This window comes from Haliotis rubra, unplaced genomic scaffold, assembly GCF_003918875.1.
Source record: "Haliotis rubra isolate DU_JTF1 unplaced genomic scaffold, ASM391887v1 Scf1241, whole genome shotgun sequence".
In the NCBI taxonomy this organism is placed as follows: Eukaryota; Metazoa; Mollusca; class Gastropoda; order Lepetellida; family Haliotidae; genus Haliotis; species Haliotis rubra.
In genome coordinates, this window is record NW_025765161.1 from 111,830 (window position 1) to 132,813 (window position 20,984).

Sequence of the window (20,984 nt, forward strand, 5' to 3'; positions counted from 1 at the left end):
ATCAACGTACAAGCCTTGGAGCAAGGCTAACTATCAATATACAAGCCTTGGAGCAAGGCTAACTATTAATATACAAGCCTTGGAGCAAGGCTAACTATTAATATACAAGCCTTGGAGCAAGGCTAACTATCAACGTACAAGCCTTGGAGCAAGGCTAACTATCAACAATAATACAAGCCTTGGAGCAAGGCTAACTATCAACATACAAGCCTTGGAGCAAGGCTAACTATTAATATACAAGCCTTGGAGCAAGGCTAACTATCAACATACAAGCCTTGGAGCAAGGCTAACTATTAACATGCAAGCCTTGGAGCAAGGCTAACTATCAACGTACAAGCCTTGGAGCAAGGTTAACTATCAACGAACAAGCTTTGTGTCCACTTCCCCATTTTAGCAACTTGTGTTAAGATCAGGTGAGATCTGCACGTTTTTGACACAGAAAGTGCCCATCTATAATTCCGTTATCAAGCACAGGATACATGTTATTGAATCATCCTGGTTCGAGGCGAGGATCCATGACAAACATTCAACACGGAAGTGCTGTTAAACCCGTCTGTTGGCAATAATCAAACATGGCGTTAATGTTAGCTAAATATAAATTCACTGATGTTTAAACATTTTAACATTTTGGGTTACATTGTGTAGAATATTACCTCAAGGGGTGTAGGGATTACGGATCAACTGTAACGTTGTTTAGGGTTTAGGGTTATTCTCTTCCCACAGGGGTTACTCCTGTCATATCTTCCTACGTAACGAAGATATGACAGGAGTAACCTCTGTGGGAAGAGAATGGGTTTAGGGTATGTTCTAGCCTGTCTCACAGTCCGTGAGACGCATTGTTTTATTTTCCGCCCAGCAATGCCAGGCGCGTAGCAAGCCAACTGTTTCGTGTAAGCCCGATAGGTTGCAAAGCTGTACATTTAGATTGTATTGAGGGCTTGCCCACCTTACATTTTCAAAATCACGTGTAAGCCCGGGCTTTTTGTATTGTAGCTACGTCCCTGAATGATAAAACCCTAAATGAAGCAAGTCTAGATTTCCTCAGATTCTGAATCTCCATTATCTCTTGGGCTTCATTTCAAATTGAAAGGCATGATTTCTTTCTATGAAGATAATATGCGTTCTGAGACTAAGCGTTCGTTAGGTATGCTCATTAACAGGTAATGGTGTCGGCAATGACCAAATGTTACATTAACTGAACGGGTGTTGGGGGTCGGGGTTGTGGGGTGGGGGGTTGTGGGGTTATCTAATCTATATGTATATTCTGATACTCACCCAAACAGTCAGTTAATTTAATAGCCCAATATAATTACATAAACACACCTGGAAATGGGTGTTGATTACAAAGACACCTGGCCGTGTGAACAAAAAATCACGAGAAAATATTTGTAAGGTCCTCATGACACTGTCGGTGGAATTAATCAGACAATCAGACAAAATCAATTACCGTCCGCGTCAGGTTTCGTTATCTTTTCATGAGAAATGGATTAGGCATTCTCTTTGTCTCGTGACTCAAGGTAGATTATATGTCTTTGTTAGTCTCCTGGTCACATAACTATTCAACGTTTTTGTCGCATAAAAATACATTCATCATTTCTCTTCATTTATATCCTAACGGTCGTTAAGGTAACGCTGAGTAATACTTGAATTCAAATCGCACGATGTTTGCTGACCAGGCAGGTTTGACCAATGAGATTAAAGTATCACTCCGCGGTGAGTCAGAGGGGTATAAAGGCCCATATCGCCCATGCGGTTGACACAGTCCGCCTGCTCACTTCAGACCATCGACGTCAAAGTGTGAGACAAGTTCGACTAGCTTTCTTCCTTCCCCCACCGGTTCTCAAGTCCTAAGAAATCTAAAACAAAATGGTGAGTAGATTGCTTAATCACATTTGATTCACAAATACTTCATGAAATTCTTGAATTTTATGTACTTTCTAAGAAATTGGCCGAACCGGCACTCCCATCTTTGAATTCAGATGGTTAGTGCGCGCCGAGCGGATGCGTCATAGACATCTGAAAATTACTCATTCCTCCCAGTACCACGTAGTTCATAATAGCGTGGATGGTACCATACACATTAAACATCAACGTAACTTTTTCTTTAAAATACCAAGAAGCAATGCCATAGAATATAGAATCGGCGGGGCTTGGTATCCATTTATATGGCGCCTGTCTGGTGTTTTAGGCAATTATCATAAATTATGGAACAGAATTTCAATCTCCGATAACGTGTTTTTGACAGCGATATTGCGGTGGATATTTAAAGAGGCTGGTTTTGTGATTGTGCGATATTGAGGGATGAATTTCCAAGTGAAGTTTGAGATTTTCAATTTCCTGTCGTCTAAAGTGGAGCATGATTCATTGTGTCAAAGGTCAAATGTCAAGGCAGTCGTGCGTTTTTCCTGCTTCACCACTGGGCGTTATATTAATTATGCCATAAGCTGTCTATCACCGCCGGCTTAGCAATACCGGGATAATGTCACAATGATGCAAAAAGGAAAAGCTTTGTAGCGATAATCGAATATGAATTTTGTTCTGTTTTAAGCAGCAGCGTTCCGCTCAAGTCCTTTGTGTGTTTTTGCCATGTGATGTAAGCACTGACAACAAACAACACCCCCCCACCCCACCCCAATCTCATGCATATCTTTTACATCATTAATCTCACTCTTGAATTGCTTAAATGGCACTATTTTGGGGGGCAAAGATTATTAGTAAAAGCCCAAACTTCACATCTTATCTTGTTTTGGTTTGAGATAATTGATTACATCTATCAAATAAAAAAAAAAATGCAATTGTCTTTCCTGCTATATTTGTTCTGTATCAGTTGGCAGTGCTGGGAAAGAACAGTTGTATACATACAGTTGTATCCATACATCAATCATAAATGCATATATTATATGCATTTATGATTGATGTATGTATACAACTGTTGGCTAGTTGATACAAAGTGAGACCTACAATATGTGCATATAGAAAGTGATAGGTGTGATAATCGTGATAGCCAATAGTGTATATTGTTTTTAACCATGTCACAGACTATAGAATAAATATTCATCCACAGAGGGAGTGTATCTCAGTCCATGTCGGCCAGGCCGGAGTCCAGATTGGAAATGCATGCTGGGAGTTGTACTGTCTGGAGCACGGCATCCAGCCCGACGGTCAGATGCCCTCAGACAAGACCATCGGGGGTGGGGACGACTCCTTCAACACCTTCTTCAGCGAGACTGGAGCAGGGAAACACGTCCCCAGGGCTGTCTTTGTTGACCTGGAACCTACTGTAGTTGGTGAGTGTTTTCCTGTACCAGGAACATGCATTGAGGCCAGTGTGTGGATTGTAAAGTACCGAAGTTCAAAGAGGACCACCACTGAACTGGCCTTTGTTTTGTTTTTTTAAATATATTTTTATGTACAGTAATTTGGCGATGTTTAGTTTCATTTTGTCTCTCTGGTTGAACTGTTCACTCTAACACCTGACTCCCAAAGTTGAGTCATGTCAACATTACTAGTATTCTTTTAAGACAAACACATAAAAAGACACCATTTTTTGTGGTTCAGTTATGTATTTTGGCTTAATCCATTGTCATTGTAGTTTGTTGGATAATTATGCAAAGCAATGTGATTGAGGGCTGCATCTCAGCATGGAATTATTTTAACCACTACTTTGCAACATTTCATGTCATAATTTATTTTTTGATTCTTTTTTTGATACTTCAGTACAGACTATAACCCAGATAAATCAATGGGGTCCCAGTGAAACTTTGTTTTGAATTAGTACGGAGTGGGAAGGAAGTAGTTATAGTTTGAATTTCTCAGTGCTGGCATTGAAGTCACTAAAACTAGCCCCGCTGAGAAACTCGAATCCTGTTTTGCCATGCTGTGATCATCCTTGACGCCTGGGATGGGGACCGCGTGTGTTGACATCACCATATCCTAACGGCCTCGGCTCATTAAGGACTAGTGTTTGTTACGCAAAATAATTCACTTTTAAGGACATTGAATCCATCTGTCTTTGGTTCAGTGATTCTGTTTGACATGGGTTTGTGACTAGGACCTCATGACTTCCATGCTGAAGACAATGCTTAGTCCCTGTTGTTGAATTAGCTATTAAGTGTAATGCAAATACTGTTTAGATTGTCTGCTAATCCATATTGCTCTTTGTTTCAGATGAGGTTCGCACAGGAACTTACCGCCAGTTGTTCCACCCTGAGCAGCTGATTACAGGAAAAGAAGATGCTGCAAACAACTACGCTCGCGGTCACTACACCATCGGTAAGGAGATTGTCGACCTCGTCCTTGACCGTATCAGGAAGTTGGCTGACCAATGCACTGGGCTCCAGGGCTTCCTCATCTTCCACAGCTTCGGTGGCGGTACTGGCTCCGGCTTCACTTCTCTGTTGATGGAGAGACTGTCTGTGGACTATGGCAAGAAATCCAAGCTTGAGTTCGCCGTCTACCCAGCTCCTCAGGTTGCCACTGCTGTCGTAGAGCCCTACAACTCAATTCTCACCACCCACACCACCCTGGAGCACTCAGACTGTGCCTTCATGGTTGACAATGAGGCCATCTACGACATCTGCAGACGCAACCTTGATATTGAACGACCAACCTACACCAACTTGAACCGTCTGATTGGGCAGATTGTCAGCTCCATCACCGCCTCTCTCCGTTTCGATGGTGCCCTGAACGTGGATCTGACGGAGTTCCAGACGAACTTGGTGCCCTACCCACGTATCCATTTCCCTCTGGCTACCTATGCCCCAGTTATCTCTGCGGAGAAGGCCTACCATGAGCAGCTGTCTGTTGCCGAGGTGACCAATGCATGCTTTGAGCCTGCCAATCAGCTGGTCAAGTGTGACCCCCCGACATGGCAAGTACATGGCCTGCTGTATGCTGTACCGTGGTGATGTTGTCCCCAAGGACGTCAATGCTGCCATCGCCACCATCAAGACAAAGAGAACCATCCAGTTCGTTGACTGGTGTCCAACTGGATTCAAGGTCGGCATCAACTACCAGCCACCCACTGTTGTCCCTGGGGGTGACCTGGCCAAGGTCCAGAGAGCTGTCTGTATGTTGAGCAACACTACTGCCATCGCTGAGGCCTGGGCTCGTCTTGACCACAAGTTCGATCTGATGTACGCCAAGCGTGCCTTCGTCCACTGGTACGTGGGTGAGGGTATGGAGGAGGGAGAGTTCTCAGAGGCCCGTGAGGACTTGGCTGCCCTGGAGAAAGACTACGAGGAGGTTGGAGTCGACTCAGTTGAAGCCGAGGGAGAAGAGGAGGGAGAGGAATACTAAACAGCATTAATCGACCAACTTACAGTCCTGGCTACAAAATGTGCAATCAAAACATGTGAAATTAAAATGCATTCATGACCAAACCAACATTAAAGCATTTCAAGAAAATAATTTCTTCTGTGGTTTATAACCAGGATATTTAAGGATGGAGTGAGGTGAATGCCTTTTTAGTCCCTCTTGGCAATATTGTCCGTCCCTGATGGATAGTTATTGAACATGGGTAATTGTTGTTTACTGCTGGTGCAAGAGGTGTTGTAGTCAAGTGGTTAAAGCGCCAGCTCTCCTCGCATAAGAAGTTACTGCGGTTAAAGGGAGATAACCCTATCCATTCTGTACGGACGACTATTGATTGACCACTGTTTAACAACCCCCCAGGTTTAATTCCCCACAAGCGCGCGCGCACACAATATGGTTATTAAACGCGCATATAATTTTTATGAAACTAATTCGAGATGAAACGTATATAAAAGTATTCTCATAAGAACTTCGTTGTCAGTATGACGTGAGCATAGGCGGGTCCAGAGGGGGTGCCCATCCCCCTGTTGTCCTGAAAGTTTCTTAAATGACTATTGAAACTCGTGCTCCCCACCCCCTTTCTCAAAAAGCTGTATCCGCCCCTGGTAAGTAATTTCATAATTTCCTTTATTACATTGACATGGTCCTTTCGAATACATGACAAACACGTTCATATTTAAAAAAAATATACCCCGAAAGAGTCAATTTACGTTTATATCATAGCATGTTTTTTTGTGAATCCCCATCAAATGATACCGGATATTCGCGTCAAGGTGCCCGTTCCACCGGCGGTTCATGTCATTACACACTCGAAGGCAGGTGAATATTAAGGGCTCGATACAGCTTTTTGAGAAGGGGTACATTTTCACCCGTTCTCGCAAGAGTTTCAATGGTCATTTAATACACTTTCAGGACGAAAGGGCGCACCACTGCATCCCCCTCTGGGTCCGCCTATGTGAATTAGAAAAACACTGAGCACGGCTGCCAGTTGTCGAGTGACGTCGACAATCTATTGAAAGCTATGACTAACGTCGAATGACGTCAACAATCTATTGGAAGCTATGACGTCAACAATGTAGCCGGATGTGCGCGTGAAGTGAGCACTATAGTGATATCCGATTATTATGGAATGGAGTATAAATTTTTATACTGTAAAGTATTATAAGTACTGTCGGAAATAGAAAAAAACTGTTTTTAGGCTGTTACTCTGTATCCCTAAAATTTACACAATTGCAAATAGCATATGTCGAAATAACCCACTTCGGCCTAACTGGGCGTTCAGTGGGGTGCGTAATACGATATCCAGAAAAGCATGTTTACTCGTAAAATCGGGCAAAACTTAGAAAAAACCCCGAATAGCTGCTGAAAACAATAGATCAGACTATAGACGGCAATTAGGTCGCTCAGCCAGGTATGACGACGGACCGTCGACTCACCTGGGATGAAATGCACGTGCTGCCTACAAGCACAAGGGGTCATCTGAAATATATTTGTTGCTTTTTCATGTGTGTTGACTATGTCTCATCTATTGATTAACATCTTACGTGTCTTTCTTTCATGAAGTTTATGTTGAGATATGTAAAAGAGTATGATACCCGAAAAACCATAGAAACGCATCGATCGTAGTATATAGGTGGCATGACCACCCGAAGATCGACAGGACTGGATATTATTTGTAAATTGTTATGACGTGCCGTGTACCTCCCCAGTATAATTGCCCTAAAGGATTATCTTATCTTAGCTGATATCTCTATCCCCCAGCCCGACCCAAGGTTTTGCTTTTGAGACTACCCCTCCTATCTGTTTCTTTTTATAGTGACAGTGAGACTGCATGGTAGCTACATTCTTAATAGTTTCAGCATAAAAGTTATTATTTTTTACGTCAGCTATTGTTTATAATGAATCTACGTCTAATTTCAAATTGGGCATTTAAAAAAAAGTGTCATTTGTAATACAATATCGTCGCACACTAATTTGCATAAAGCCATGGTCTGCTCCAAATAAGTCTTTTTGGACTGCATTGCTCATTTCTGCACTAATTTCCCCGCAGTAAAGTCCTTTTTCTCCGTTTCCTATCCCTCTACCACCGAGACTGTAGTTAGGCCGAACTTAATTTAACAGATATTTCACACTTGCACATATCAACTACAAAACTTGTAGAGATAAATGAGGAAGTACAGTTTTTTTCTATTTCCGACAGTACTTATAGTGAAGATATCAACTATAATCTTGATCCTGGAAGCATATTTGTTTGCAATGTTTGTATTGCCTTCTGAGTTAAACTCGTCACGGTATGGCTGAGATATTGCCGATGTGACGTTAAATATTAACTCACTCACTGTGAGTTAAACTTTGCGAAAAACCCTGATGTGCAGTGATTTATATGGTACGAACACCGATCACCCAAGCTGGTGTAATCCATGTGAAACCTTGAAGGCGGGTGCACACCCAGCTTACTCTGTATCCAGTCACTGTCACCAGACATAGTTTTCTGTGAAAAGGAAGGCACTTTCGGTTTGGGGATTTCCCAGAATTACGCCGCCATCTTGGACACAGTTTTCACTGAGGCGATGTTAACGGTAAATATACTTTCCCAAATCCTTATTATACGACAACGTGTACTACATGGATGGCACATGCACGACAGGTTGGATCGGTGTGTGGAACATTTATGAGGAGTTCTTGAATACAGGGAGATAACTCGTCGTTCAGTCATTACTCTCAGCCACTCAGCATCGGAAGTCCATCATCAATCGTTTATTTACGGTAACTGGAAATTTTATAATCAAATCAGTATGTAGATATGATTTCTCAGTTAAACCAAGTTATGGGTTTTAACAGGCAATTTAATTTGTTTGCACAAAATCAGCTACACGGTAACAGGATTGGATTAAAACACTCGCAATACCGTTTGTCGGTTGGGTTAATTTTTTTAGGAACTTTAACCCAAAACATCTTCGCTTCATTGACCATTTATGTACAAATCCACGTAAACTATTGCTTCTTTTTTGGCATTTTTGTCCTGTTTTAACAATTCTTTGTCAGGGTTTTCAGGGATACAAAATAAACTAAGCATTCGTAAGTCTTGGCCAACTAGATTTGTATAATATGTACTAAACCTGAACTAACATAATAACAGCATTTGTTAAGATTTTATAATGTGTCATCTGTCATTTGCTAATCAAAATATTTATGTTTCCATGGAAACAAATCCAAACTATTAAAGTAGAAAAATAGAACGAGTTTAGTGTTTTAGTTAGGATTGACTAAAACTAAAGTATGGCTAGTAAATCAATGTGTTTTGAATATAATAATATAACATTAATAATTTGAACCATTATGTGAACTGGGGTGGTGGGGTAGTCCAGTGGTTAAAGCGTTCGCTCGTCATGCTGAAGACCTGGGTTCGATTCCCCACATGGGTATAATGTGTGAAGCCCATTTCTGGTGTCCCCAGTCGTGATATTGCTGGAATATTGCTACAGGTGGCGTTAAACCATACTCACTCACTCATTATGTGGACCAATGGACAATTGTATCAGATCAGATGTACATTGAACTTGATCCTAAGCAAGGAGTTGTATTGTGGGAATTGATCATTTTCCATCTTATTCTATCCTGGATTGTTGTTTTTGAAGGTAAGTGGAGTTTGCCCACTGCACTGAAAACCTTACTTGATTCCTTACATTGGTATATTGTGTAAAGCCTACTTCAGGCAGCCATGGTAATATTGGGGTTGTAATATGAAAGTTATGATACTTTATGGATAACAACTTCTTGCCTGGCAAGGGTATGAGAATCTATACCGAAATGTCGCATCATATAAAGCGTTGTTATCGATAAAGTATCGTACCAAGCATCATATAAATTTTGTTATCGATAAAGTATCATACCTTAAGGGTATGAGAATCTATACCGAAATGTCGCATCATAAAAGCGTTGTTATCGATAAAGTATCATACCTTAAGGGTATGAGAATCTATACCGAAATGTCGCATCATAAAAACGTTGTTATCGATAAAGTATCATACCTTAAGGGTATGAGAATCTATACCGAAATGTCGCATCATAAAAACGTTGTTATCGATAAAGTATCATACCTTTCTTAGGCCCCCAAAATAAATGTTGTTGTTCCGATTTCCTACATTTCAGAACTAGGTAAGGTAGGTATTTTTTTGGGGTTTTTTGCAAAATATATTTACATCACTCATGTGTCAGAAAATAAATATAATTTATTATGTGGTGAGTAAAATTGTTAGGCTCAGCGGGAATATTTAGGGTCGGTCAGGAAATCGGAACCACAAGCTTTTTTTTTTTAGGCCTTATTATTCATCAGCTTCTAAAATTCCAGTCAAACAGAAAATATTGGAATTATAGTAAAACTGACAAGACCATACTCACTATTTCCCAAGAAAGCATTAATTTGGGCTATGAGGGTTGTCAATTAGTTTTAATATCATGGCTCTAGATAGGGTTACCCTCACCAACTATCCACCTATCACTGGAAACATCACTCTGCAGAGATAGTTACAGAACAGTACTATCTCAGGGTTGAGTGTTATTCAGTTATGGAAAATTGTGTCCAAATGCTTGGTCTTTTGCAGCTTCTGATCAAACTCAGATCATTTCAATTAGTTAAAACACCACTTATACAGATTATGGTGGAACTGTATTTTTTGTTTCCCAGAGCTCATAATGAAGTAATGGGCAAAAATATTGATAAGTTAGCATAGTTGGTGATGACATTGGGTTGGAATAATACAATAGCCTTGTGTGTGTTTATTTTGGTTGGCAAGTGAATGCCTCTCTTTACTGAGATGTTGTCACATGGAAATGATGTTACTGATGAAACAGATAGGAAACAGTTAAAGTAATCCTTTTGTCAACATTTTATTCAAGACAACCTTATTCCACATTTAGGAAGATTTTGATAGGCATCTTTGCATGAATTGGCTTTACACTTATGTTTAAGTGCTCTGGTCAAAGGGAGACAACTCTGGCGACAGTAGTGACTAAATCAAATATAGCTATTCAAGCCATCAAAGTAAGACGATGTTTTGTGTTACAGCTTGATCCAGTTATGAACTCTACACCTGTACGTCTGTAGGAATAGCCTGATCAGGAGTAGACATTTGCCTCAAAGTCAACAGCAAATATCTGTAAGTTTTCACAAATTTGAAGTAAGAGTTCCAGTTGATGATAATATGGTTACAAGTAATGTTATGAGTTTGAAAAGGTTACTAAGATTTCATTGTTAAAAGGACACAAGAAATGGGCTTCACACATTGTGCTTACGTGGGGAATCGAACCTGGGTCTTCAGTGTGACAAATGAATGTTTTAATTACTTGGTTTACTGGATACACCACTGCCTCTGTTGATAGTAGTATTGATACAATAAACTTAGCCCTCCTTATACAACTGCCTCTTAACCCTCCTTACACCACTGCCTCTGTTGATAGTAGTATTGATACAATAAACTTAGCCCTCCTCAGCTATTTCATTGTACATGTGTGCATTTTTCAGCCTTAAAACAACAGAAAACCCCCCAAAAAGTGACTACCTCAGCCAGTTTCTTTTCCGAGTATAGGAAGCTAAACAGACCAACCACAGTTTCGTCCATTTAAAAATAACTATGGTCACATTCAGCTTGTCATGAGTGAGTGAGTTTAGTTTTACGCCACTTTTATCAATATTCCAGCAATATCACAGGGAACTCCAGAAATGGGCTTCACACATTGTACCATATAAAAGGATCCTTTTATATAGTACTAAGACTCCGTCAGTGACAGTATATACCTTGATGGCAGTTTTTAGTGTTACAAGCCCCTGTGCATTGTACCAATGTGGGGAATCGAACCTGAGTTTTTGGCATGACGAGCGAATGCTTTAACCACTAGGCTACCCCACAACACAAGTCATGAATGCTCCCTATGAAAAATGACCGCCTCCGTGGTGTAGTGGTTAGAGCGTCCGCCCGGAGAGCACAAGGTCGCGGGTTCGATCCCCGACCGCGTCATACCAAAAGACATTAAAATATGGTACTTGTTGGTCCCTGCCTGGCGTTCGGCATTAATGGGTACAACAAGGACTGGTCGGCTCGGAGTCAGTATAATGTGTCTGAGTGGGGTATTCATGCTTCACTGCGGCATGGTATCTCAGTGGGCTAGCACTATAAAACCAGCTCCAGTCTGGGCTAGTACAAGCAGCCGCACTTACACATACACACGCATGCACGACGCCATATGAGCGAAATATTCTCAAGCACGACGTGAATCCCAATTTCACCTCACCTCAACCCTATGAAAAATGGTTGTTATTATGACTCAGGTTTGGAGTAGTATAACCTTAAGGTCAGACAACACCAAATCAGAATCCGTATTTTAACAAGCACTTTTCGTCCCAAACCCTCAGTGCAGACTGAATCATCTGACAGTGTGATTGGGTGATTTTGTGTAAGAGTTTTGTGTTTTATAAATGTACATCCATCTAGTAATTAAAACTTTTAGTAATCATGTCTTTTTGTACCTGATGACTTATACTGAATGTGACTACAGGTATTTTCAAGCAGTTGACATTTTGTGTGGAACTGGGGACTGTGAGACAGACTATGTTCAACTATAAATCTATGTCCTGGTGGAAGTTGTGTTTTGTCTGCTGGTTAGTAGTGTTGGGAATTGGTTGAAATCTGATAATTGATGATTGCTTCATTACCAACGAACAATCATCGATAAAAATTGGTTAGCGTCAATTTTCAGAATTTCCTATCCAGTTTGTTATTGCAGATATGTATAACATGATGTAACTTGCTACTATAAAGTGATGTTGATATATCATGAACATAAACCTTCTGGGGTCTTCAAGAAATATTCAGTCATGACTTTTCAGTTAGTGAAGTGAGTTTTCTAAGAATTAAACAAGCTTTCAAGCCCTGACAACTTCGAAGTTATGTTCCATCGTCAAGTGTTTCAAAGACTAAAACAGCAGTTCCAAAATAGTTTGCGTTCGATTATGAGAAAATGTGATCGATTGCTTGGTCGTTTCGTCACTTCGACCAATCTTCGATTATTTCAATTAATGGGAACACCACTACTGGTTCGTGCATAAATCATGCAGAACAGTTTTTGATTCAGATGCTTGATTGGCATTTTAGAAGATGCTGTTTGATGAACATAAAGAATTATCTAGATTTCATCTTCTTTTCATTCATTGATACAACGTTTCGGGGCCTGTTCCGGCCCCATCATGAGGTAAAACTAATGTTACTGTTCAAAGAATAAAAGGAAGATGAAATGCAGAAAATTCTTCATGTTCAGTTTTTGTTTTGTCTATCTGTTTCTCTTCAGTGTATATATTTGTCATTTCTATCATCTTGTCACATGATGCAATTTGTAGTATCTGAGATGTTTTCCTTCTTGCACCGGGTGCAACCTAAGATAAAGACCTAGTTGCACCAACCAAATTCCAGTTGCAACATAGTGTGTTAAAACTTCAGAGGTTTTGGTGCACATAAACATATTTCCGTCATGTACCCATGAAACCATAGCAACACAAACGCAGCTGATCCCTGTTTACAAGAGCTGAGACGTGTCTATAAATAGCAATGTTTCATTGCCACAGCTATTCAAAGTTTAGGAGAAAAATGAGCTGACATATATATGCTTATAATGTTAGATTTATTGTTGATTTATTTCTCAAAAATTTACTTGCACCTTGTGCAAGTTAGACTCATAACTAGGTTGCCCTTTGTAATATTGCGTTGCACAAGTGCAAGTAACAAAGTACTAAATTGAGCCCTGACTATCAACGATGATTTGTTCCACATGATATTAGTACTATCCAGAACGATATTGCCGGTGTAGAGTGAGGGAATGAGTATGGTTTTACGCCGCTTTTAGCAATATTCCAGCAATATCACGGCAGGGGACAACAGAAATAGGCTTCACACATTGTACCCATGTGGGGATTCGAACCCGGGGGGCCCGCGAAGATCCGGGGTAGAATAGGTCTTCAGCAACCCATGCTTGCCATACAAGGCGACTATGCTTGTCGTAAGAGGCGACTTACAGGATCGGGTGGTCAGGCTCGCTGACTTGGTTGACACATGTCATCGGTTCCCAATTGCGCAGATCGATGCTCATGCTGTTGATCACTGGATTGTCTGGTCTAGACTCGATTATTTACAGACCGCCGCCATATAGCTGGAATATTGCTGAGTGTGGCGTAAAACTAAACTCACTCACTAACTCGAACCCGGGTTTTCGGTATGATGAGTGTCGTCTTCTTTTTTCCTCCAGGGACGGTCGGGTAGTCTAGTGGTTAAAGTGTTTGTTCTTCATAATGAAGACCTGGGTTTGATTTCCAGTAAGGTACAATGTGTCAGGTGTTCTTGGCTGTGGTATTATTGGAGTACTACAGCAGATAACTAAACTCACTCAGTGTTATTACTCCACCTCTTATTCCTCCTTCCACGCCAGACCTGTGAAGATTAAAAGGTTAAAATTGATCTTCAGCAAACTATGCTTGTCGTAAGAAGCAACTAACGAGATCGGGTGGTCAGGCGCATTGACTCTTTTGACACGTCATCATATCCCAGTTGCGTAAAACAATGCTCATGCTGTTGATCACTGAATTGTCTGGTCCAGACTCGATTATTTACAGACCGCCGCCATATTGCTGGAATATTGCTGAGTGCAGCGTTTAACAACAAACAAACCAATTGTATTCCTCCAGGAATGTTGGGTAGCCTTGTGGTTAAAGTATTTGTTCTTCATGCAGAAGACCTGGGTTTAATTCCCAACATGGGTACAAAGCATCAAGCCAATTTTTAGTGCCCCTTCCCATGATATTACTGGAGTATCTCACTCATATTCCTCCTGTTCTTGTTCATCCTCCACCTCTTCCTCCGCCACTTCCTGCTGCTGCTGCTACTGTTATGAGAGAGGGGCGGTGGGGTAGCCTAGTGGTTAAAGCGTTGGCTCGTCACGCCGAATTTGTAAGTTGTAATATCATATTGTTTAAGTGATAGTTATTTGTGGTTTAAAGTTTTGAGTGTGGGTTTTGGCTTGCATCTCGCATCATATATGTTCAATGGCAATAGTATTTGTAGCGGCACGCCTTTTTGATAGAGCTTCAGAGTTGCCTCCCTTGACTGGCTTTTTTTTGTTTTGACTTCTGGGTCTTGTCACGTCGTGTGTTTTCCACGTGGTTCCATGGCGTTTTGAGAGAATAATGATGGAGCCTAGCTTGCTAGAATGCTCGAGAACTGTGTAAGAGCTCTATAAAGGCTGGTTGTTGAGTAGTGCGACATGGAATTATTCACATGATTGGATTTATCTGTCTGCATCTGTCTGCCATCATCAAGTTGTTCAACGTGCTTGTCTATTCAACTACTGTCATTGCAGGGGTGGAAATAACTTGAAAGTTGCTAGTGTACTCCGGTACAGTGGCACATGTAAAATCACTTGCCCTGATAATTTTTCCACTAAACCAGTTATTTCTTGTTGATTTTTTAAATAAACAACATAATTAACATTGGAAAGACAACTGGACACCGGTACAGTGTGATATACAAATTTGCTTGCCCAACAGAAAAAAACACTGGACTCGGATGTTGGGCAATGGGTTATTTCCACCCCTGCATTGTATATTGTTAATCTATATGTCGTTTTAGTCACGATATGGCTGAAATATTGCAAAAGTGACTTTAAATATTAACTCACTCACTCACTACTGTCATTGTAAACAACCTTCAATCAGTATATTTGTTCTCACTGTAAATGTCAAAACTCTGGTAAGATAATATTTTATATTTGTGACCAAATATATTAGATTTGTGACTCAATTGCATTGTACTAGAAATCTGTATGGTCATTCATTGTAGTTTGCTCATTGTTTGTTCAATATATTATTGAATATTGTAGACTTGTCTGTGTTCTATTTTGCTGGTTCAAATGGGACTTTTAAACCTTTTGTCACGGCAATTTATTAACCAGAACACTACCAGCACTATCACCACTTCTCTACAGGGTTCAATTCCTGCATTGAGTTTGTGAATGACCAATGAATAACGAAGCAGTTTATATTCTATTTTGAAAAGTAATTAATTGAATTTTCACTAATCATCATTGGTTGTTTGTAGATTCAACTTGACGAGGGGACTTGTCCGTAACCATGGTAATGGCTGCTGGACCAGGCTGGCCCAAGATGCAGAATTGGCACAAACATTGGGTACACATTTTGTTTGCTCAGCAGAATGGTTGGGTGTTTTTAACAAAGGCTGTAATGACTTGAAAGAAATTCCATATTGATTTTATTAGGTCTTCAGACGAAAGTCTGGAAGACCTACTGTTATTATCCGAATATTATTCTTTTTCTTCTTCTTCTTCTTCTTCTTCTTATTATTTGTACAATTTTTGTGACAGCTCTCCTGACCTAACCACAGGGCCGATTTTCATGAAACTTTCAGAGGTGATAGCCTGTGTGCTGAAATTGATACACAGTCGAAAAAATCCAGACTTCCGGCTTCCGGTAAGGGCAGAGAACCCACAATGTCAAAATATTTCAAACTTTTTCAACGTCTATATCTCCAATACTATTAGAGATAAATTGACCAAATTTTCACTAAATGTAGACAACAACCTTCCCCATGGATTCAACCCATAGTCGAAGTTTCGCGGCAGAATAAATTTTCCGCAATTTTGAAAAACTGAAATTTTTGCCGATTTCCTCGCTTTGACGGTGCCTGTCTTTAAAATCTTCTTCTCCAGAACGGCATATAGTACAATCCGTTCGATATATCATTTTAAAACCCACACTCGGACTACTTAAACCCTTCAAGGCATATTGATATCTTGAATAGTTTAAGAGTTATCGCCCTTGGAAGTCAGTGATTTTTTAAGACGCATTTTTATAGGGTTAAGAAAGAGGTCACGACTCTCGCAAGGAAAATCAATGAATTCCATCTTCCATAGTATCAAACTGTAGGTAATTGGATGGGAAACATTTTTGCTTCACATCATGGTTATGAAAAAATCAATAATAACGTCACCATTACGACGCGAAAACACAGCCTTCAGCGATTTAAGCAAATTTCTGCACCTTTTGACGGTGCCTCTGTTTAACAATCCTCTGCTCCTGAACGGCAAATAGTACACTAGTGTTCTATATATCGTTTTAAAGCCCACACTCCGGACTACTTAGGTTGTTGAATGCATATCGATATCTTGAATAGTGTCGGAGTTATTGCCCTTGGAAGTTGGTCAATTTTTGGCCAAACGCATTTTTATAGGGTTCACAGCTCTGCGAAAACACAATGGATTTTCTTTTTGAAGGTACCAAACTGTAGACAATAAAATGTGGAACAATTTTGCGTCACATTATCATTATGTAAAAGTCAATAGTTACGCCACAATTACGCCACAAACAGTGAGGGACATTAGGATTTCGCATTTTTTCAGTTGTGAGATAGCTGGAGGAAGTGTCGTAAAATCTAGCACCACTGCCCGTGTCCTGGTTTTCCAGTGCCCACAGAAATAGTTCCCTCTTTAACAGTTCGTAACTCTGTTGTTCATAGGTCTACATTCAAAAGAATTAGTGTTCTGGAATTGCCAGGATGTGATCTCTCCAGCAGTCTGCAACATGTACCAGTAATCTCTCTTATAGTATATGTTTTTCTGCAGTTTGTGAATTTTCCGTTTGTGTCAGCAGCATTGAATCAATGCCAAATTAATCTCAGGTTGGAACCCCGGCCTTTAACCGCACCACAGTAATTTTTTAAAGGTTGGGTTGAGTTGAGTTGGGCTTTACGTTGCTTTATTCCAGCCAGCCATATAGTGATAAGAACAAGTCTGCATTAGTACACATGGTAAGTACAGAGTCAAAATGAGTTTTATTTAAAAAAACATCTATTCATTACGTTGTCATTTAAAAACAGAAAAAGTCACAGTACAATCCCGTTCGATATATCATTTTAAAACCCACACTCCGGACTACTTAAACCCTTCAAGGCATATTGATATCTTGAATAGTTTAAGAGTTATCGCCCTTGGAAGTCAGTGATTTTTTTAAGACGCATTTTTATAGGGTTAAGAAAGAGGTCACGACTCTGCGGAAAATCAATGAATTCCATCTTCCATAGTATCAAACTGTAGGTAATTGGATGGGAAACATTTTTGCTTCACATCATGGTTATGAAAAAATCAATAATAACGTCACCATTACGACGCAAACACAGCCTTCGCGATTTCGCAAATTTCTGCACCTTTTTGACGGTGCCTCTGTTTAACAATCCTCTGCTCCTGAACGGCAAATAGTACACTAGTGTTCTATATATCGTTTTAAAGCCCACACTCCGGACTACTTAGGTTGTTGAATGCATATCGATATCTTGAATAGTGTCGGAGTTATTGCCCTTGGAAGTTGGTCAATTTTTGGCCAAACGCATTTTTATAGGGTTCACAGCTCTGCGAAAACACAATGGATTTTCTTTTTGAAGGTACCAAACTGTAGACAATAAAATGTGGAACAATTTTGCGTCACATTATCATTATGTAAAAGTCAATAGTTACGCCACAATTACGCCACAAACAGTGAGGGACATTAGGATTTCGCATTTTTTCAGTTGTGAGATAGCTGGAGGAAGTGTCGTAAAATCTAGCACCACTGCCCGTGTCCTGGTTTTCCAGTGCCCACAGAAATAGTTCCCTCTTTAACAGTTCGTAACTCTGTTGTTCATAGGTCTACATTCAAAAGAATTAGTGTTCTGGAATTGCCAGGATGTGATCTCTCCAGCAGTCTGCAACATGTACCAGTAATCTCTCTTATAGTATATGTTTTTCTGCAGTTTGTGAATTTTCCGTTTGTGTCAGCAGCATTGAATCAATGCCAAATTAATCTCAGGTTGGAACCCCGGCCTTTAACCGCACCACAGTAATTTTTTAAAGGTTGGGTTGAGTTGAGTTGGGCTTTACGTTGCTTTATTCCAGCCAGCCATATAGTGATAAGAACAAGTCTGCATTAGTACACATGGTAAGTACAGAGTCAAAATGAGTTTTATTTAAAAAAACATCTATTCATTACGTTGTCATTTAAAAACAGAAAAAGTCATAGCACTAAATTTAAAAGCAGGCAGTTTGTTAGTCACATCACACAGTTGCAATTTATAATACAGATAAACTTCCCTCAGGTTGTTCACTATCAGATGGCTCCACGCGGAAGAACATATATCTCCTATAAAGGGACTACCACTGCAAAGCGTGGTCCACGTGCAGATATGGGAGACGATGTCAATTTCAACGGCAGATGTAATTGACAATGACAAGGAGCTGTCAAATCTGAGTTGGAACGTCATCCAATGCCCAAAGAAATAGCGTTACATCGGCATTATCCTTCAAAAGTGCAGTATTTGCACATACGTGTATCGTCAGATAGCTAGGATCACGCGGCGATTCCAGAACACTAATCGTTTGGACCGTAGGCCCAAGGACGGCTGAGCTACAGACAGTTAAAGAAAGAACTATATCTTCGATGGGAACTACTTAAAAGGTACATGACCCCCGCGACCCCGGCTCCATTTCACCGATCCGCTCTCGTGTCAAAAACGTGTTCTGCCTGGGTTTAGGAAGGTTTCTAGCCCTTCAATACACTTCAAACACCCGTAACTCCGAGGGTTAAAATTGACGCTCCAGCTGGCGTCCAAAGAAACAGTACAAGTGAAGGTAGTCACGGAGGGGTGTATGGGGGAAGTCTGAAGACCGCCAGTATTGCCCAAGAGGCAATCCTAGTTAATATTGATATGTCTTGATAATTTTACACATAAATTACATCATATAGGCCTAACAGTTGAGAATAGAAACCAATGATATTTGTGGATCATCGGTGGAAAAATGTTAGAGGTCAGAAAAATAATATTTCAGGGCTCGATTTAAGAGACGTTAACCTACTTGCACCAGGTGCAACCTGAGATAAAAACCTAGTTGCACCAGCAAAATTCCAGTTGCACTGCTTTTATGGCAATATGTAATGAATGGAATATGCTATTGAATTATTTAGATGTTTTATTCAGAAGTTTACCCACTCACAACTTGACCTGCACCTTGTGCAAGTTAGACTAATAACTACGTTGCAATTTGTAATATTGGCTAGCATCAGTGCAAGTAACAAAGCACTAAATCGAGCCCTGTATTTATATCACAGCAAGAGTGTTCTATTTAGTTGACCTTTTGTTATGATCAGAAATACTTTCAAATTTGTCATTGTTCATATTCTTCAGTTTCTAGGATTGGTTTCCAACAACAAAATCTGACATTACCGTTGGCACCTGGCTTCAAAGCAAGTACAGTGATGTCAGGTCCATAGAAGTCCATCGTGACATGTGTTGCCATGCTGTTAGCTCACAGTGATTATCCAGGGATTCATCGTCAGGCTGAATCCACCACAAGAATTGGTTCAGAGAGTTAGAACAGTTTGAACAGCTGAGAGGAAACTTTGCCAGGTAATGGAGGAATTCAATGCCAGTAGCTCTTTGGAAGAGGAGGTTGGCAATGATGGAGGAGTATATAATCAGGATGAGACAGTGCCACCTGGCGATGACATTGGTGACAGTAACAATGAGGTGGTACCACCTGGTGAAGAAGAGAATCAGGGTCTGCACACTAGTCCACCTTCTCTGTCAGAGGAACTGTCTACTCCATCCATTCCATCCATGGAATCAGAACTAGCTCCAAGCCACCAGCAACTCCATGTAACAGAATCCAATAGTTCATCAATCTATATGAGAAGCCTCATTGAGCAAGAAGGTAGGAATGCATCTGACAATGTGACAATATCAACATCAGAAGGTCAACAAGAAGCACCAGAATCTCAGGATTCCCCCGAAGAGGATGCAGAACAGCTGCAGGGGCAACAACCATTGAATTTACAGTCAGCACACAGGGGTGAAATATCACTTCATGCAGAACAAAATATTTATAATGAATATCATAACATGAGGCTTATAATGGAATCTGGGTTTGGACAGTCAAGTCCTGTTGGACAAGTTCCTCCTGCTGCAGGCTGGCATCTTTCAGAGAGAAACTTCAACATGGAACAGATTGTCAGAATATGGGAAAGGACTGATCTGTATAGTCAAAACCAACTACTAAATAGCTTTTTGGAGTACTCCTTGTACAGACCAAACATAGTCCAGAGAGGTGGACATCTAGCATTGTTAAACATGCTGAATGCCATTACTGGTGAAAATAGTGGGGACACACATGCACTTCGGGATGCAGTACATGGTGTTCTACTGAATGTAAGTATATCCCTCTGTGATAGATGTTACGGCCTAAACCTACAGCTTTATTTGACTGACCCATTATTTCACTTGTGCCTCAAATGTTTTTATGTAACAACTATTAACAGCTGCTATACTAATGTTTACCACTTGGCAAAAGGTTTTCTCACAATATCTTCGCTGGAACCATTTTTACCGACAAATTTGACAAACGTTGTAACTGACATCACCTATTCACCACTCGAAGGATAAATATTTTTTGTTTGAAGTATATTTTTGTTATTCAAGAAAAAGATTAGTGGATGCTTCCCACTCATGTGAGTTTATATTTGTTCGTTTGTTGTGTAAGGCCACACGCAGCAATATTCCTTAGGGACCAGAGGCCCAGATAAGCTGCGT

At 40.4% G+C, this 20,984-nt stretch overlaps 1 protein-coding gene and 1 pseudogene across 6 annotated transcripts in view; both read left to right on the forward strand.

The window, feature by feature from the left end:
* Window positions 1-1,718: 1,718 nt before the first annotated feature.
* LOC124266250 lies at window positions 1,719-5,406 on the forward strand (annotated as a pseudogene).
* A 2,069-nt stretch (window positions 5,407-7,475) lies between these two features.
* Window positions 7,476-20,984, forward strand: part of LOC124266251 — a 42,991-nt gene continuing 29,482 nt past the window's right edge. For 2 of the 6 annotated variants that reach the window (XR_006895693.1, XR_006895692.1), the window contains exons 1-4: window positions 7,476-7,892; window positions 10,382-10,472; window positions 15,453-15,541; window positions 19,584-20,603. The gene's annotated coding sequence lies outside the window, so the exon portion shown is untranslated. The other 4 variants (XR_006895694.1, XR_006895695.1, XR_006895696.1 and 1 more) reach the window with 4 other exon arrangements.